Below are 17592 nucleotides of genomic sequence, written 5' to 3'. Positions count from 1 at the left end.
GCTTGAAATTTCAAAGAAATTCGAAATAACTGGAGTGAGAAGTTTCCTCGTCGGAACGTTGTACAGTTTCCACGGCAGTGAAAAACCAACAAAATAGAAACAATCTTCGGAGTGTTGCAAGTCACTCCTATTTTCCAAGTTAGTGGTGTTCGTCCATGTACAGCAGGCTGTACTCTAGTAAAGTACACTACTGGCCGTTAAAATTGCTACACCAAGAAGAAATGCAGATGATAAATGGGTATTTATTGGACAAATATATTATACTAGAACTGACATGTGATTACATTTTCACGCAATTTGGGTGCATAGATCCTAAGAAATCAGTACCCAGAACAACCACCTCAGGCCGTAATAACGGCCTCGATACGCCTGGGCACTGAGTCAAACACAGCTTGGATGGCGTGTACAGGTACAGCTGCCCATGGAGCTTCAGCACAATACCACAGTTCATGAGAAGTAGTGTATGCGTATTGTGACGAGCCAGTTGCCCGGCCACCATTGACCAGACGTTTTCAGTTGGTGAGAGATCTGGAGCAGCAGTCGAACAATGTGCTGGCCAGGGCAGCAATCGAACATTTTGTGTATCCAGAAAGGCCCGTACAGGACCTGCGACATGCAGTCGTGCATTATCCTGCTGAAATGTAGTGCTTCGCAGGGATTGAATGAAGGGTAGAGCCACGGGTCGTAGCACATCTGAAATGTAACGTCCACTGTTCAAAGTGCCGTCATTGCGAACAAGAAGTGACCGAGACGTGTAACCAATGGCACCCCATACCATCACGCCGGGTGATACGCCAATATGGCGATGACGAATACACGCTTCCAATGTGCGTTCACCTCGAAGTCACCAAACACGGATGCGACCATCATGATGCTGTAAACAGAACCTGGATTCATCCGAAAAAATGACGTTTTGCCATTCGTGTACCCAGGTTCGTCGTTGAGTACACCATCGCAGGCGCTCCTGTCTGTGATGCAGTGTCAAGGGTAAAAGCAGCCGTGGTCTCCGAGCTGATAGCCCATGCTGCTGCAAACGTCGTCGAAGTGTTCGTGCAGATGGTTGTTGTCTTGCAAACGCCCCCATCTGTTGACTCAGGGATCGAGACGTGGCTGCACGATCCGTTACAGCCATGCGGATAAGATGCCTGTCATCTCGACTGCTAGTGATACGAGGCCGTTGGGGTCCAGAAAGGCGTTCCATATTACCCTCCTGAACCCACCGATTCCATATTCTGCTGTCAGTCATTGGATCTCGACCAACGCGAGCAGCAATGTCGCGATACGATAAACCGAAATTGCGATAGGTTACAATCCGACCTTTATCAAAGTCGAAAGCGTGATGGTACGCATTTGTCCTCCTTACACGAGGCATCACAACAACGTTTCCCCAGGCAACGCCGGTCAACTGCTGTTTGTGTATGAGAAATCGGTTGGAAACTTTCCTCATGTCAGTACGTAAAGGTGTCCCCACGGGCGCCAGCCTTGTGTGAATGCTCTGAAAAGCTAATCATTTGTATATCACAGCATCTTCTTCGTGTCGGTTAAATTTCGCGTCTGTAGCACGTCATCTTCGTGGTGTAGCAATTTTAATGGCCAGTAGTGTACATCTCGTGTCCCACAAGTGGAACCGAGCTAGAATTTTTTTGCAGAGGTAGTGCCAGACTAGGAATTTCAGTCGAGTGCTCGCTCGCTTCAACGACGACAGCGAATTGCAGATATCCTTATTCTACTGACGGTCTGGTACCAAATTTTATCTGTTGAAAAATTGCGAGACCAAAATCAGACACCAAACATCTGTCTGGAAGGGCCCTGATCTGGTCTGAACACCAGACCTGGTAAGAGTTACTTTGCGCCCTGCATCAAAAACTGTAGTATTCGTATCAAACAAGGCGACACTGAAACTGTAGTGTTGAGGCACGGAGTTCCATTCGCTGAGATGAGATTCCGTAGCTTACTTGCAACTCTACACTCGAACAATTTTATTCACCTTCGTTGTCCACATGCAGTACTGGGCAGTCTGCACTGAAAGCGATGTCTTGACTCTTTTCGACTGTGGACATAAACCAGGCCTCGTTGCCCCCTGCGTCGAGAATGAGAGTGCACGAGATGCAGTTCGCTGTGCATTGCACACAAAGAGGTCACGTGAAGAGTCATCGCGCGCGATACCAACCGAGGCGGGTCCCAGATGGCCGCTCTGGGGCAGTGAATAAGGACGCTTGTGTTTGCCGACGTTTCCGGGAACAGCGCTAAGACGGAGCGGCCCTCGACTATGTCCAGCATTCAGCTCTCCGAAATGGTCGCTCAGCTCTACAGTCCGTGTTCTGAGTATACATGCCTATAGGAGAAATAGCCCTGCGTCGGGCTGTTTCCCTTATGGTAGTGTAAACATTCAGGAAAGGGTAAATGTACGCTGGTGTGTTGAAAAGTCACGCCTCCGAATTTTTTATTCTGTTCTCAAGATCGACTGACGTATTACGTGTCACGCATAATACTCGGTCGACTTCCCTGCTTCGCTAATGCAAATTACAGCCCTCTGTCGCTAGAGGGCTCCAAATTGTAGCGTGTAACAGTGTGGTGTGTGACGTAACTATGTCGGTGTACTGCGAGACCCTCAGGAAACGGAAAGCAGAAATTCGAGGATTTCGTCCACACATGGAACTTCTTCTCCTTCAGCATGACGACGGCAGATCACACACGAGAGCTACGACATTTGCAACAATCCGATGCCTTGCGACCACTGTCACTGATCATCCTCCATACTGTTCCGACTTGGCCCCATCCGATTTTCATCTGTTTCCGAAACTTAAAGGACCCCTTCGAGGACCTCACTTTGATAGTGAAGAAGCGGTGCAAGCAGAGGTGAGGTTAATGTTCCGCCAACAATTAATACATTCTACACTAACGGTATCAACAAACTGGTCTCTCGTTGGGAGAAATGTGTTCATCGCCAGGGTGATTATGATGATAAATAAATATGTAGTCATGAAGAATAAAGATGTAGAATCTTAAAAAAGTCTGTTTCAATTAAAAAGGTTTAAGAGTTTTCACATAAAAAATCGGAGGTATTTCTATTCAACACGCCCTTGTATTAATCTGATATAGGGAACTGAAATGACTGAGTCGAAAATTACGTGGCCAAGCGTGTGGGTTCACTTTGTCAACGATATTCTGGAAAGTAAGGCTCCCACGATGTAATAATTTGGTTTATTATGTACATAGTTGCTAATATTGTATTGTTGGCAAACCGGATCGTCATCTAGGCTTGGTGACAGAAATCTTCGTTAACCCACTGCACATGGCTAGTCTTGATGTAAAGGTCTGTGAGATAGCAGTCTGCTGAACTGTACAGTCAATTAACACTAGTGAAATGACGCTGTATCCGATTAAGGAATTAGCAGGCACGACTTTCGAGTATGCACGATGAAATGGAAATTTAGAGAAGCTGAAATGTTGCGTAAATATTTGTACCCATGTAGCAGACCGTGGATGAACATCGCATTTCCGAGACTGTTCCAGCGGTTGAGGGAACCAAAATACAACGGCCGAATCAAAAACCGAGCTGTGGGGTCTGTCGACTTGGAAGAAGCAGTGCTTCCTCACGGGGATGAAGCCTTCAATCACGCCTAAACCAGTTGGCCGAAAAATTGGAGTCACCGGTTGTACTGTTTAAATATTAATACATGAACTGCAACTACACCCCTACCATTCACGGAAAATGCAGGTTCCAACTACTGGTGACTTTAGGCGTCATGTCGTGTTGAGCAATGGTTGCAGAAGGGCTCTATAGTCGACTCTCACTTAGTTTCATATTTACTTTCATATGATGAAGCTTGTTTCACCATAGACGGAGTGCTTAATAATGACTATAGTTTTGTATAAGCGGTGAACAATCACCGCGCTGCAGTTATGAGTATACATCAATGCACATTTCTAGTAAATACGAATGATTGGTTAATAGATCCGTATCTGTTCTCTCCAACCTTAACTCCACCTGTGTACACAGTGTTTCCGAGGGACATAAAGTGCACCTTGTTGAAGATATCCCATGTATTCCATTTACTGTACGTGCAAGTGTATGGTCTTCACACGATGAAGCTCGAGCTCATTTTGCACATCTCGGTCATCAACACGCGCGGCAAAAAGTTTCCTGGGTGGTTGACAGTGGGAAGATGCCCTGTTTCATGATCATCTCGTTCAATCCATTTGACTCTGTTTGATTTCCTCTTGCAGATATATGCAAAAAATATTTTTTAAGAGACAGCTCCCGTGACTGGAGAGAATTTCCTTGCGAGGATTCCTGCAGCCTGTGATATTATTCGAACAACAATGGGCTTGTCTGAAGGATACGAATGAACTTAACCCCTATGACGTCATGTCTGGATAGAAGCCGGGGGACAATTAGGCGCGAGCGGACCTACATGTCTCTTCTAGCTGCTGGCGATCGCAGTACTAGTGAAACCTTAGTGTTCCAGAGAACAATATTAGCACCGCCAATTCCAGGATGTGAAGCAATTAAATGAAGGTGATGGAGCCTTCACCGGTCGATACCGGAGAAGTGGTAGTGGCTTCAATCAGCGCCTGCTATGCCGTCTTCGGAAGGAACGCGCTATTAGCCATGTTGCTAAAGGCTTGCAACAGGTAGAATACCTACTGCGGCTGGCTATGTAACAGCATTCAGCGCTGCATCGGATTCAGACGCAACGACAGCAGGCTCAACAACTTCAAAATATCAACATCTGCAGCAGTGTCAGTGGCCGTAGCAAGTCACCTAATGTCAGCTGCAAACACAGAAACAGTCAGGTCCACAGGAGTTGCAAATAGAGACGAACGAGTGGCTGCCGCAGCACCTACTCCAATTTTTGTTTTGTTTTTCCCTTTACTGCTTGCTCAATATACAGATTGAATAACATCGCCGATAGGCTACAACACTGCCTCACTTCCTTCTCAACCACTGATTTTCGATCCCAACGTCTCCAAGCCTAAGATGAGCGGTTGTGCCTTACGTGCCAACCATAAGACAATGTTGTAATTCTCTTTGTTTCTGTCAGAGTGGAACACGATGAGCCAAATGTGCGGATGAGCATTATTTAAAACAATGCACATCTCCAGAAGCACCTACTTATTTTCATTGCTCTGAAAGGGACTATTTTGTAGCCCCAACGTGTTCACTGTTTCCTGAATTAAGGCAAGACTCATTTCAATAGCTGTTGACTCATGAATTTCTTCACTTTCTACACTATTATTTTCCGAAGTGGCAGTTGCTGTACCTCAGACGATTAACTCATTTCCGCCTAGAGGTCAATACACAGCAATTAATGCAGGTGCCTCGAACGGTGAACCCCTTTCAACGAAGTCGTTCATGCTTAAACACGTAGTCCAGAGCGTGCCAAGACCCAGAGTCTTCCAGAACAGACAGACACAGGTATTATACAATCCCAAATGTGTTTGACAAGCTCTATCTGTATAACGGACCTGTAGTCTCGATTAGACGAAATACGTAGCCTGCAGGATCAACAGTCAGTGAACAAACTACACTCCTGGAAATTGAAATAAGAACACCGTGAATTCATTGTCCCAGGAAGGGGAAACTTTATTGACACATTCCTGGGGTCAGATACATCACATGATCACACTGACAGAACCACAGGCACATAGACACAGGCAACAGAGCATGCACAATGTCGGCACTAGTACAGTGTATATCCACCTTTCGCAGCAATGCAGGCTGCTATTCTCCCATGGAGACGATCGTAGAGATGCTGGATGTAGTCCTGTGGAACGGCTTGCCATGCCATTTCCACCTGGCGCCTCAGTTGGACCAGCGTTCGTGCTGGACGTGCAGACCGCGTGAGACGACACTTCATCCAGTCCCAAACATGCTCAATGGGGGACAGATCCGGAGATCTTGCTGGCCAGGGTAGTTGACTTACACCTTCTAGAGCACGTTGGGTGGCATGGGATACATGCGGACGTGCATTGTCCTGTTGGAACAGCACGTTCCCTTGCCGGTCTAGGAATGGTAGAACGATGGGTTCGATGACGGTTTGGATGTACCGTGCACTATTCAGTGTCCCCTCGACGATCACCAGTGGTGTACGGCCAGTGTAGGAGATCGCTCCCCACACCATGATGCCGGGTGTTGGCCCTGTGTGCCTCGGTCGTATGCAGTCCTGATTGTGGCGTTCACCTGCACGGCGCCAAACATGCATACGACCATCATTGGCACCAAGGCAGAAGCGACTCTCATCGCTGAAGACGACACGTCTCCATTCGTCCCTCCATTCACGCCTGTCGCGACACCACTGGAGGCGGGCTGCACGATGTTGGGGCGTGAGCGGAAGACGGCCTAACGGTGTGCGGGACCGTAGCCCAGCTTCATGGAGACGGTTGCGAATGGTCCTCGCCGATACCCCAGGAGCAACAGTGTCCCTAATTTGCTGGGAAGTGGCGGTGCGGTCCCCTACGGCACTGCGTAGGATCCTACGGTCTTGGCGTGCATCCGTGCGTCGCTGCGGTCCGGTCCCAGGTCGACGGGCACGTGCACCTTCCGCCGACCACTGGCGGAGACCTCACGCCCCACGTGTTGAGCAATTCGGCGGTACGTCCACCCGGCCTCCCGCATGCCCACTATACGCTCTCGCTGAAAGTCCGTCAACTGCACATACGGTTCACGTCCACGCTGTCGCGGCATGCTACCAGTGTTAAAGACTGCGATGGAGCTCCGTATGCCACGGCAAACTGGCTGACACTGACGGCGGCGGTGCACAAATGCTGCGCAGCTAGCGCCATTCGACGGCCAACACCGCGGTTCCTGGTGTGTCCGCTGTGCCGTGCGTGTGATCATTGCTTGTACAGCCCTCTCGCAGTGTCCGGAGCAAGTATGGTGGGTCTGACACACCGGTGTCAATGTGTTCTTTTTTCCATTTGCAGGAGTGTATAAATGTCACCGACATATCAGATTATAATATAAGTAATTCAAAGCATCGACTAAAGCCTAGCTGGTTGAATTTCTCAGTTGGGTATAACAGCGTTAATAGAGGGCGTAGATGAGACAGATTATGTTCCAAGAAAGTGCCACTGTGGGAAGCACCTCAAGATGAGGAGCAACTGTTTCTTTCAAATATTATGCTGTTTTCACGCCACTTTCCCATGCTGCATCAAAGAACCTTTCAACCAATTAAAATCATTGCTTTTTGATTCACAAATATCTCTTATACAACGGGTGATTCATATTAACGTTTAAAAATCCCGAAGCGTCGTAGATGACGCTGAGACAAATAATTTAATGTAAGACACATGGGGCCGGAAATGTTGGGAAATACCCCAAAAGTGGATGACAGATGTTCAACATATGACGTTACCAGATGATGTACGTCGCCGCACCTGCAGCGGTTAGGCCTGTCGATTCTACCCTCGCCGGTGTTTATAGACGTTACTCACAAGGGAACCTCCCCATCGCACCCCCCCTCAGATTTAGTTATAAGTTGGCACCGTCGATAGGCCTTGATAAACTGAACACAGATCAATTGAGAAAACAGGAAGAAGTTGTGTGGAACTGTGAAAAAATAAACAAAATATACAAACTGAGTAGTCCATGGGCAATATAAGCAACATCATGGACGATTGAAGCCCAGGAGCGCCGTGGTCCTGTGGTAGCGTGAGCAGCTACGGAACGAGAGTTCCTTGGTTCAAGTCTTCCCTCGAGTGAAAATTTTACTTTCTTTTTTTTTTTTTGCATAGTTATTATCTGTTATAGTTCATTGACGTCTCTGTTCACTGTAATAAGTTTAGTGTCTGTGTTTTGCGACCGCATCGTAAAACCGTGCGATTAGTAGACGAAAGGATGTGCCTCTCCAATGGGAACCGAAAACATTTGATCGCAAGGTCATAGGTCAACCGATTCCTCCACAGCAAAACACATATGATATATTCTATACGACACTGGTGACGGCATGTGCGTCACATGACAGGAGTATGTTGTCGACCCACCTAACCTGTACACTTGGCGAATGGGTAAAAAGATTCTTCTACCTTGCCCGATTTAGGTTTTCTTGTGGATGTGATAATCACTCCCAAAAAAGTGATGAAAACATAAGAGTTGGTCACATAAACTGAAAATAAAAAATTAAAACTTTTCACTCGATGGAAGATTAGAACCAACGACCTTTCGTTCCGCAGCTGCTCACGTTACCACGAGACCACGACGCTCCTATGTTCCCAGTGACCTTGATGTTGCATATCTTCCCATGAACTACTCAGTTTGTATATTTTCCTTATTTTTTCACAGTTCCACATAACTTCTTCCTGTTTTCTCAATTGATCTGTGTTCAGTTTTTCAAGGCCTATCCACTGTGCCAACTTATAACTAAATCTGAGGGGGGTGCGATGGGGAGGTTCCCTTGTCAGTAAAGAAAACATATGTCGTTTACTGGTACTGACGCAGTTCGCAAGCTTACTCATTTACTTGTGACGCAATACGATACATTTTTGTTGTACTGTACTTTTCAATAAACCAGCGGAGACCGCAAGATTAGTGAATAAAATAATAAATCTTACCTCAATGTGAACACAACATCGTCTAACAAAATGGAAAGAAAATCCTGCTTGCCAGACGCAAGACTCGAATCCTGGGTTTAGCGCTGAAGTCGCGCACGTACCGGTAGGCCCGGAGCCACACCGACGTTAATACGAGGGTATCCACAAAGTACATTACGTTTTGGAATTAAAAATAAATAAAGTATTGGAAATTTTTTTTATTGTATACAGATGAAAGCCACACTTCAATACTACTTTTCTACATAGTTGCCATTTAAATTAAGGCACTTATCGTAGCGATGGACGAGCTTGGAAATTCCTTCGTCGTAAAATTCACATGTTCAACGTTTGTCATCCACTTTTGGGGTATTTCCCTGCATTTTGTAATATTTCTGGCTTAGTCAGCCATCATATTAGCCTCCAAGAAGCTGTTCCCAGAGCAGTGGAGATGCAAGAAGTATATAGATGACGAAATGTGGTGTGAGGTACCTGTGACAGATGTTAGATTCGGTACCATTCCCGAGAGAAAGACCGCGTGCATAATGCTACTGCTCTGTGCTTGGATGCTGTGTTCGGAGCAAGGGCGTCAAAACGTTAAAGTATAGTTATTATTATTAGTTAAGCTACTCATTGGAATGACTTCACTTTTTAGTATAAATATCGCTCAACAGCTGACTATCAATCAGCCATTTTAGAATGATAAAAAACAATTAAATCAAAAACAAAAGACTGACGAAATTGCAGATGAAGCACTTGGGAAGCGTTCGGGTCACGCCTTTTCTGGTACGGCGCGTGAAGTGTTTCGGGTTGTTAGTCACTCTGGATAAGGCAGTCAAGATGTACAGTCATGTTGTCTGTGGCAGGATGTGTTTGCCAGTATTCAGTATTAAAATATTCACTCTGGTAGTCATGAGGCACAGACACGTGCCACAAATACTGTAAAAATAAATTTTCGTTAACATTGTGTTTGATCATGTACTTTGCTGTATCATAAGGTGTTGTGTTAAGATCATGTAGTCTTCTCGTGTGGCTATATTAAAATACACGAGTGGCATTCCAAAGAAGTGATAAATTATTTCAGAACAGAACCTCGCTAAAGGTCAGTTTCAGACTCAAGATACAGAACCTACGACCTGCGTGCTGTTTTCTGCGCTGGGGACATCAACTTGAAGACAGAAGGTTAGTGAACTATAACAGAACCTTCGTATTCGACACAGTGCAGTGGAAACAACTAGGCGCCTCATGTGTGCTGCATGCACAGAACAAATGTGCTCAGTGACACGTCATCTGCAGTAATGCAGAGGAGGTAAAGGAGGATGATTGTTATTAACACCAACAATCAATTCATTCTTCCTTTCTTGCCATAATTTACAGCCCTGTGTGTCTTAAATTATTTGCTCAACGTCATCTACATCGTATAGGTTTTGTTTTAATCGATAATACGAATCACCCTGTGCATTACTTTCGCTTGGACTGAAAATATATGTAATATTCTTTATACTAACATGTCTCTTGATATTAACAGTACAGGGACTGAGATCGGTAACTGTTGTTTCAGGCGTCTGGTGTTCCTTAGGAACGCTTTCAACGTGGAATTACGGTGTATATAGCCAAAGCAAACGCGGATTAGGTTTTCCACACGAATAAAAAGTAATTCCCATACACTAGAAAGCGCGTGGAAGAATACAACACTGGAATGCAGTCATTGTAAGAACGATTCACGTAAGTTTGTAAGGAACATTCTTGTCCTCACAAGTCACAACAAGCGAAGGGGATTTAATAACAGGAAAACAAAAAACACGCGATGAGGCATTGAATGCAGAAAAATCAAAAGTTAGATGCTTCGGTCAAGTCGCTGGCGTGCGACTATTATAATTACAACCAATAAACAGTTGCAAGCAACATATTCCCATATACTTATAATCACGTAACGTAAGAAGCGAACGAAACGTGCTAGCCGCGGTGGTCTCGCGGTTCTAGGCGCGCAGTCCGGAACCGTGCGACTGCTGCGGTCGCAGGTTCGAATCCTGCCTCGGGCATGGATGTGTGTGATGTCCTTAGGTTAGTTAGGTTTAAGTAGTTCTAAGTTCTAGGGGACTGATGACCACAGCAGTTGAGTCCCATAGTGCTCAGAGCCATTTGAACCATTTTTGAAACGTGCTATTTTTGGTAGATATTATAATAACTTGCATAGGAATTTGCTAGTAGATTTCCACATTGGCTTCTGGGAGAAGTATTCCGTACCTGAATCGGTAGAAACGGAAACCTTACAGAATCACTTTGTTGTCTGTCAGTCTGTTCGAAAGTTGAACCCAACGGGTAAAAGAATCAAGTTGGAATTTATGTCATGTACGAAGGTCTATGGTCACCGTGAGGTATAAAAATTTTGAACTTCTAAGTCAATGCAATCAGAATATAAGAGCATTTATATAACTTCTTTTGATACTCGCAAACTCGCCCACGAAAGTCTACAGTGCACTTCCCATTGACCTAGGATCAGTAAATTTGGGAAGGACCAAGTTTTCACAGTACAAGTAAAGGAAAAAATCCAAAAAAATGTAATGTGTAACTATATCACATAAAAATATTTTTTGGTCATTACAAGTTTACATTTCATTCGCAATCTGTCAAAAATCTCAAGAACTATTGAAGGCATTTAGATCTGGTTTTCAGTAATAGGTAGAGTGATTCACGAGGAAGCTAACTGTTTGTAATTTACATGTATTTCATGCTAATTGCTTGAGCTATGACAAAATGAAGTCGCCTGGCATTGTGAAAACGATACCCTTTCCATCTAGCTGCGTTAGGCCTAAGGCTCCCGAATACCGCGCTGACAGTTTAAGCCTACTACACGTTAGCGTCTGTAATGTTTCAAAGCAAAGTAATGCTGCTAACTGATGCAGGGTTGCACTTCCACCTTTCGGATTAGGTTCCAAATATAAAATATCCACTGAGGTGTTCATCAGAACAATTCGACGCTTTCGTATCGACAATATCCCTATGGCCGGCAGTGCCGTTTTTTCCTCTGGATACTTCCGTCAAATCTGACAGGTAATCGCAACAGGGACAAAAGCAAACGAATTCAACGGATCTAAAATTAGCAATTAGCATAACACGTTAATAGAACACCGAAATTAATAAAATAAATGAACAATTATAATAGCGAATGCGAAATCACACAAAAAATTTAAACTTAAGGTTAAAATATCCTCGAAGCTCTTGGTATTCATGGTACCAATATCATTCCAGTATCTATATTGATAACAGGCAAAAATTGTCCAAATTCTTAATTCCTGTGATGAATGAACTATCTACACTACTACCCATTGAAATTGCAATACGACGAAGAAGACGTGCTACAGACGCGAAATTCAACCGACAGGAAGAAGACGCTGTGATATGCAAATGATTAGCTTTTCGGAGCATTCACAAAAGGTTGGCGCCCGTGGCGACACCTACAACGTGCTGACATGAGGAAAGTTTCCAACCGATTTCTCATACACAAACATACAGTTGACCGGAATTGCCCGATGAAACGTTGTTGTGATGCCTCGTGTAAGGAGAAGAAATGCATACCATCACGTTTCCGACTTTGATAAATGTCGGATTGGAGCCTAACGCGATTGCGGTTTGTCGTATCGCGACATTGCTGCTCGCGTTGGTCGAGATCCAATGACTGTTACCAGAATACGGAATCGGTGGATTCAGGAGGGTAATACGGAACGCCGTGCTGGATCCCAACGGCCTCGTATCACTAGCAGTCGAGATGACAGGCATCTTATCCGCGTGGCTGTAACGGATCGTGCAGCCACGTCTCGATCCCTAAGTCAGCAGATGGGGACGTTTGCAACACAACAACCATCTGCACGAACAGTTCGACGACGTTTGCAGCAGCATGGACTATCGGCCCGGAGACCATGGCTGCGGTTACCCTTGACGCTGCATCACAGACAGGAGCGCCTGTGATGGTGTACTCAACAACGAACCTGGGTGCACGAATGGCAAAACGTCATTTTTTTGGATGAATCCAGGTTCTGTTTACAACGTCATGATGGTCGCATCCGTGTTTGGCGACATCGCGGTGAACGCACATTGGAAGCGTATATTCGTCATCGCCATACTGGCGTATCACCCGGTGTGATGGTATGGGGTGCCATTGGTTACACGTCTCGATCACCTCTTGTTCGCATTGACGACACTTTGAACAGTGGACGTTACATTTCAGATGTGTTACGACCCGTGGCTCTACCCTTGATTGGATCCCTGCGAAACCCTACATTTCAGCAGGGTAATGCACGACCGTTGTTGCAGGTCGTGTACGGGCCTTTCTGGATACAGAAAATGTTCGACTGCTGCTCCAGATCTCTCACCAATTGAAAATGTCTGGTCAATGGTGGCCTAGCAACTGGCTCGTCACAATACGCCAGTCACTTCTCTTGATGAACTGTGGTATCTTGTTGAAGCTGCATGGGCAGCTGTACCTGTACACGGCATCCAAGCTGTGTTCGACTCAATGCCCAGGCGTATCAAGGCCGTTATTACGGCCAGAGGTGGTTGTTCTGGGTACTGATTTCTCAGGATCTATGCAGCCAAATTGCGTGAAAATGTAATCAGATGTCGGTTCTAGTATAATATATTTGTCCAATGAATACCCGTTTATCATCTGCATTTCTTCTTGGTGTAGCAATTTTAATGGCCAGTAGTGTAATTAATCAGTTGTTTTCTCAAATGAAATTTTAGACGAAGTTTTACCGCTTGTTCCTGTAACATGCTCAGCTGTTTTTTGTGCATCAGAGACTTATTCGGAAATTAGATCTATGTCCTCCATAGACAATATAATTACAGAGCTTCGAGTTTAGGTCCTAGGCGGTGTGTTGCTGCACTTGTTTTTTTTATTCTCTTGCAATTCTTTTTAGAGGACAGTGCTCCTGTACCTGTTTTAATTTATTTATTCAGTTCTCATAAATATAACTTTTTAATTTGTCTCTGCTTGTGTTTTCTTTATTATATTTGTTGCCTTTTGCTGGTATTCCGAATGAATTTTTCATATTAGCGGACTTTGAATATTTCGAAGTCGACAAAAGTGTATACCCGTCGGCGAGAAATGTGTATAGCCAATCCTGTGCCGCTGCTACTAGTTGTGTATCGAGAGAGAATAAATTAAACCTCTGCCAGCAGCTGGGGGAGTGCGGCTGGCGCGCTGCTGCGACGCGGGGAGCGCCGTGGGTGTGCGAGCAATCTAGCGCGTCCGGCTGCCCCGGGCCCTCAAAGCGAGTTCTTTATGAGCAAAGGGAGCGGCCAGCCCTAGCCCGCCTGCGGTTTCACGCGCCAGATAAGCCCCTATCGCTCTGTAATAACGTGTCTGACCTATGTCAGCCCTTTCGTAGCTTTGGGACGACGTGAAATGCCCAACACAGAACGAAAGAAACTCATATCTTGGCAGCAGTGCCTCTTCAGGCGCAAATTGCAATTACGAACAAAGTTTGCTGACTTTCTGCTTGTTAATACGAGGCACGTCCCGTCAGTACAGAGCGAAGAAGGAAACAACGAAGGATGAAAGACCACGAGTTGACGTCCGTCGACTACGAGGATGAGCTCATATTGAGAGAGGAGATCTCGTCAAAGAACCCATCCCGTAACTTGCCGCGAAAGCACGGAAAACCGAATGCGAGTCCAGTGTGACAACCCTGTGCGACCTCAGTCCGTGCCTAAATCAAAGTACATCCAGTTAACGCCGAGGAAACAAGTATGTTTCTCCATTAAAGATAAAAACCGCTAACCGAACTAAGCATGACTCCTGGAAATAAATCCGTATTGAAGTTCGTACCAACCGCCCTAGCTAGATATACAATTTTGTCGAGAAATGCAGAGTTATTAGAGCGAATTTTCACTCTGCAGGGGAGTCTGCGGCCAAGTTTCGAAGGTAGGTGATGGAGTAACTGCAGTACGTAAAGCAGTGAGGACCGCTCGTGATTTGTTCTTAGGAAGGCGTGTTGCTATGCAAAGTTCCCGAGTTCGAGTCTCCGTCCGGCACACAGTTTTGGTCTGCCAGCAAGTTTCATGCTCATTCGAGGCATGCTGCCACGGGATGGTAGGTCCGCAACTATTCACCACTGAGAAAAATGTATAATTTTTTGTTTCGTCCGTTTCAATTACATTGATATAAAATTCAGCTGTAGTGAAACTTTTCTGGCAGATTAAAACTGTGTGCCGGACCGAGACTCGAACTCGGGACCTTTGCCTTTCGCGGGCAAGTGCTCTACCAACTGAGCTACCCAAGCACGACTCACGCCACGTCCTCACAACTTTACTTCTGCCAGTACCTCGTCTCCTACCTTCCAAACTTTACAGAAGCTCTCCTGCGAACCTTGCAGAACTAGCACTCCTAAAAGAAAGGATACTGTAGTGGTTACCGGTTTTGGGCCGACACGCACATTCTCAGACCACACACCTTGCTATAAGCAGTAATTATTCATACAATATGGTGACAGAAGGTGCTATCAGCTTCTTTACAGCAAAGTATACAGTGGGAAAAAGTACCCTAATTGTTCTTAGGGAGCCGGCCGCGGTGGCAGAGCGGTTCTAGGCGCTTCAGTCTGGAACCGTGTGACTGTTACGGTTCGAATCCTGCCTCGGGAATGGATGTGTATCACGATGTCCCTAGGTTAGTTACGTTTAAGTATTTCTAAGTTCTAGAGGACTAATGATCTCCGATGTTAAGTCCCATAGTGCTTAGAGCCATTTGAACCATTTTTTGTTCTTAGGGTAAGATCAATGAGGGTACTTTTTGCCCACTGTATACTTTGCTGTGGAAAAGCTGCCAGCAGCATTTGTCACCACATTGTATGAATAATTACGGTCAATAGCAAGGTGTGTGGTTTGAGAATGTGCGTATCCGTCCAAAAACGATAACCACTACAGCTGAATTTTATATTAATTCAACTGAAACGGCCGCGTGGAGTGGCCGCGCGATTTGAGGCGCCATGTCACGGACTGCGCAGCCCCTCCCGCCGGAGGTTCGAGTCCTCCCTCGGGCATGGGTATGTGTGTTGTTATTGCATACGTTAGTTTAAGTAGTGTATTATTCTAGGCACCGATGACCTCAGCAGTTTGGTCCCTTAGGAATTCACACACATTTGAACATTTTCAACTGAGACGGACGAAATAATTATTTAAAAAATTAACCAATTTCCTCAGGAAGTTTCATGCCGAGTTATTGTTTTGTACATTTTGAAAACAGCACGATGGCCATCTGTAGTCGCAAAGAAACCACCGAACTGCAGTACTGCGCTAGACCAACGAGCAAATTAATTGCACGGGAAACGAGGAGAACAATCCCACGATAATAATAATTGCGAATGTGGTTCGGGATGTCGTCGTTATGGTCATCACGCTAATACCACGTAACACTGCCTCGAGGCTTGATTATGGCATCAGTCCTGCGACGAAGAGAAGTGACGGTCCAATCCAGATCACTTCTTTAGCCTTCTAGATTGGCCTGACGGCGATGCAACATTTCTGCTGCTGACGAAAACAAATTTTCGCACGATACTCCATTGTATCAACGTGCTACGTCTTTCTGTTTAGACTCCTATAGCGGCATGCTATGGCGTGGGGATATCAATGTGCGCCAGAAGTGCAGACACGTACCTGCAAACAAACATACAAAAAAAAGTAACTTTACTTTTTCGAGATGATAGTTAAATCCACCTCTCGTTTTTTGTCGCACCCGTTTCCTCCTTCAAAGAAGACAGATTTCCCAGTAAGTTCACTATTCTAGGTACAAATGTTGGAACTGGTTGCACTGCTGACGTTTGAACACAATAATCCTTCTGCTGAAATGTAGATTGCCCGACCGACATTAACAATGAGACGAATGTGGGTGGCTTCTGAAATATGTACAGTTCATTCGCATCCAGTTATGATATTTCTCTCGTAATCGTGACCATCTGTATTTTCTTTTACTCTAAGAAGGTTACGCATTCACAACTGCTTATTGTGCACGCAAGTGGCCGCTGAGCATCTCTTTCCATGTTTCAGTTGATCGGATATTCCGCGTGTTGTCCATTGCGTTGACACGTGGGTCAACGCGTCGGGTAGGTGGTGAATAGGCAAAGCCGAATGTGTTTCACAGTTCCAGTAATGCACTGCAGCGCTTGACACCTTCTCAAATCATCCTTTCTGGCGTTTTGAATTTTTTATTTTTATTTTTATTTATTATTTATTTTGTAATGAGGAAGACATTCTGAGAAAGACTCCTGTTGCTATTTGGCGATCTCCCTTGAGCTGATCCTCTTGGTAAGCTACAACTTCTACGTTGAGCAGATGATACTGCTCCCAGAAGGCACATCCATCCGTTTTGGAGTGGAGAGGATATGTGAATTAAGCCTCATTTTGCTCCCACAAACAGATAGGAAAATAAACGTCGGCGCAGACACGGTCTTTCTTGTTTGGAAAATCGGATTACAACTGAAATGTGTCAGGTACCTCAGAGGCTGGTCACTAACGACATGTCGTTGGTCGGTAGCGCACCTTGATGAAGACTGTTATTCATGTATATACCTTCATAGCGGTTCTTGCAGGAGAGTCAATTTTTCCGTTCTCAGTTTCCTGTGACGTACAACATTACACCTTCTCGACGCACTGTGGTTGCTAAAGTATGGCATGAATTTACGGTAGTAAATTACCAGTCCCCTGTCTAACTTGCTTTTACCCAGACAGAACTGCCAGACTTCCCACACGTGGTCAAATGCTACAGACACGGTGACCAGCACCTCCACCCGGGTCGCGTATATGTACAGAGGAAAAAAAATATGACGTATAATACAAATTCGCTTAGAAACTGCAATGTAATCCAAAGCTGTGGAAATCCTATGTCAGACGCGTGGAGGGAGTTCAAAAAGTCGAACAAGTGCAGTAAGTCTTATCACTGACTAGTAAAGCCAACAGAAAAAGTACTTTGTTCCTCAAGAAGTGAACGTTGAAAAACAGTTGGCATTTCTCTCTCGTAATGGTCATGGTCAGGTTCCAGGGGCCGTTATTGCAGTTTCACTTTGA

This window comes from Schistocerca nitens, chromosome 3, assembly GCF_023898315.1.
Source record: "Schistocerca nitens isolate TAMUIC-IGC-003100 chromosome 3, iqSchNite1.1, whole genome shotgun sequence".
In the NCBI taxonomy this organism is placed as follows: Eukaryota; Metazoa; Arthropoda; class Insecta; order Orthoptera; family Acrididae; genus Schistocerca; species Schistocerca nitens.
The sequence above is the reverse complement of the archived record's forward strand: the minus strand, read 5'-3'. Positions refer to the sequence as shown.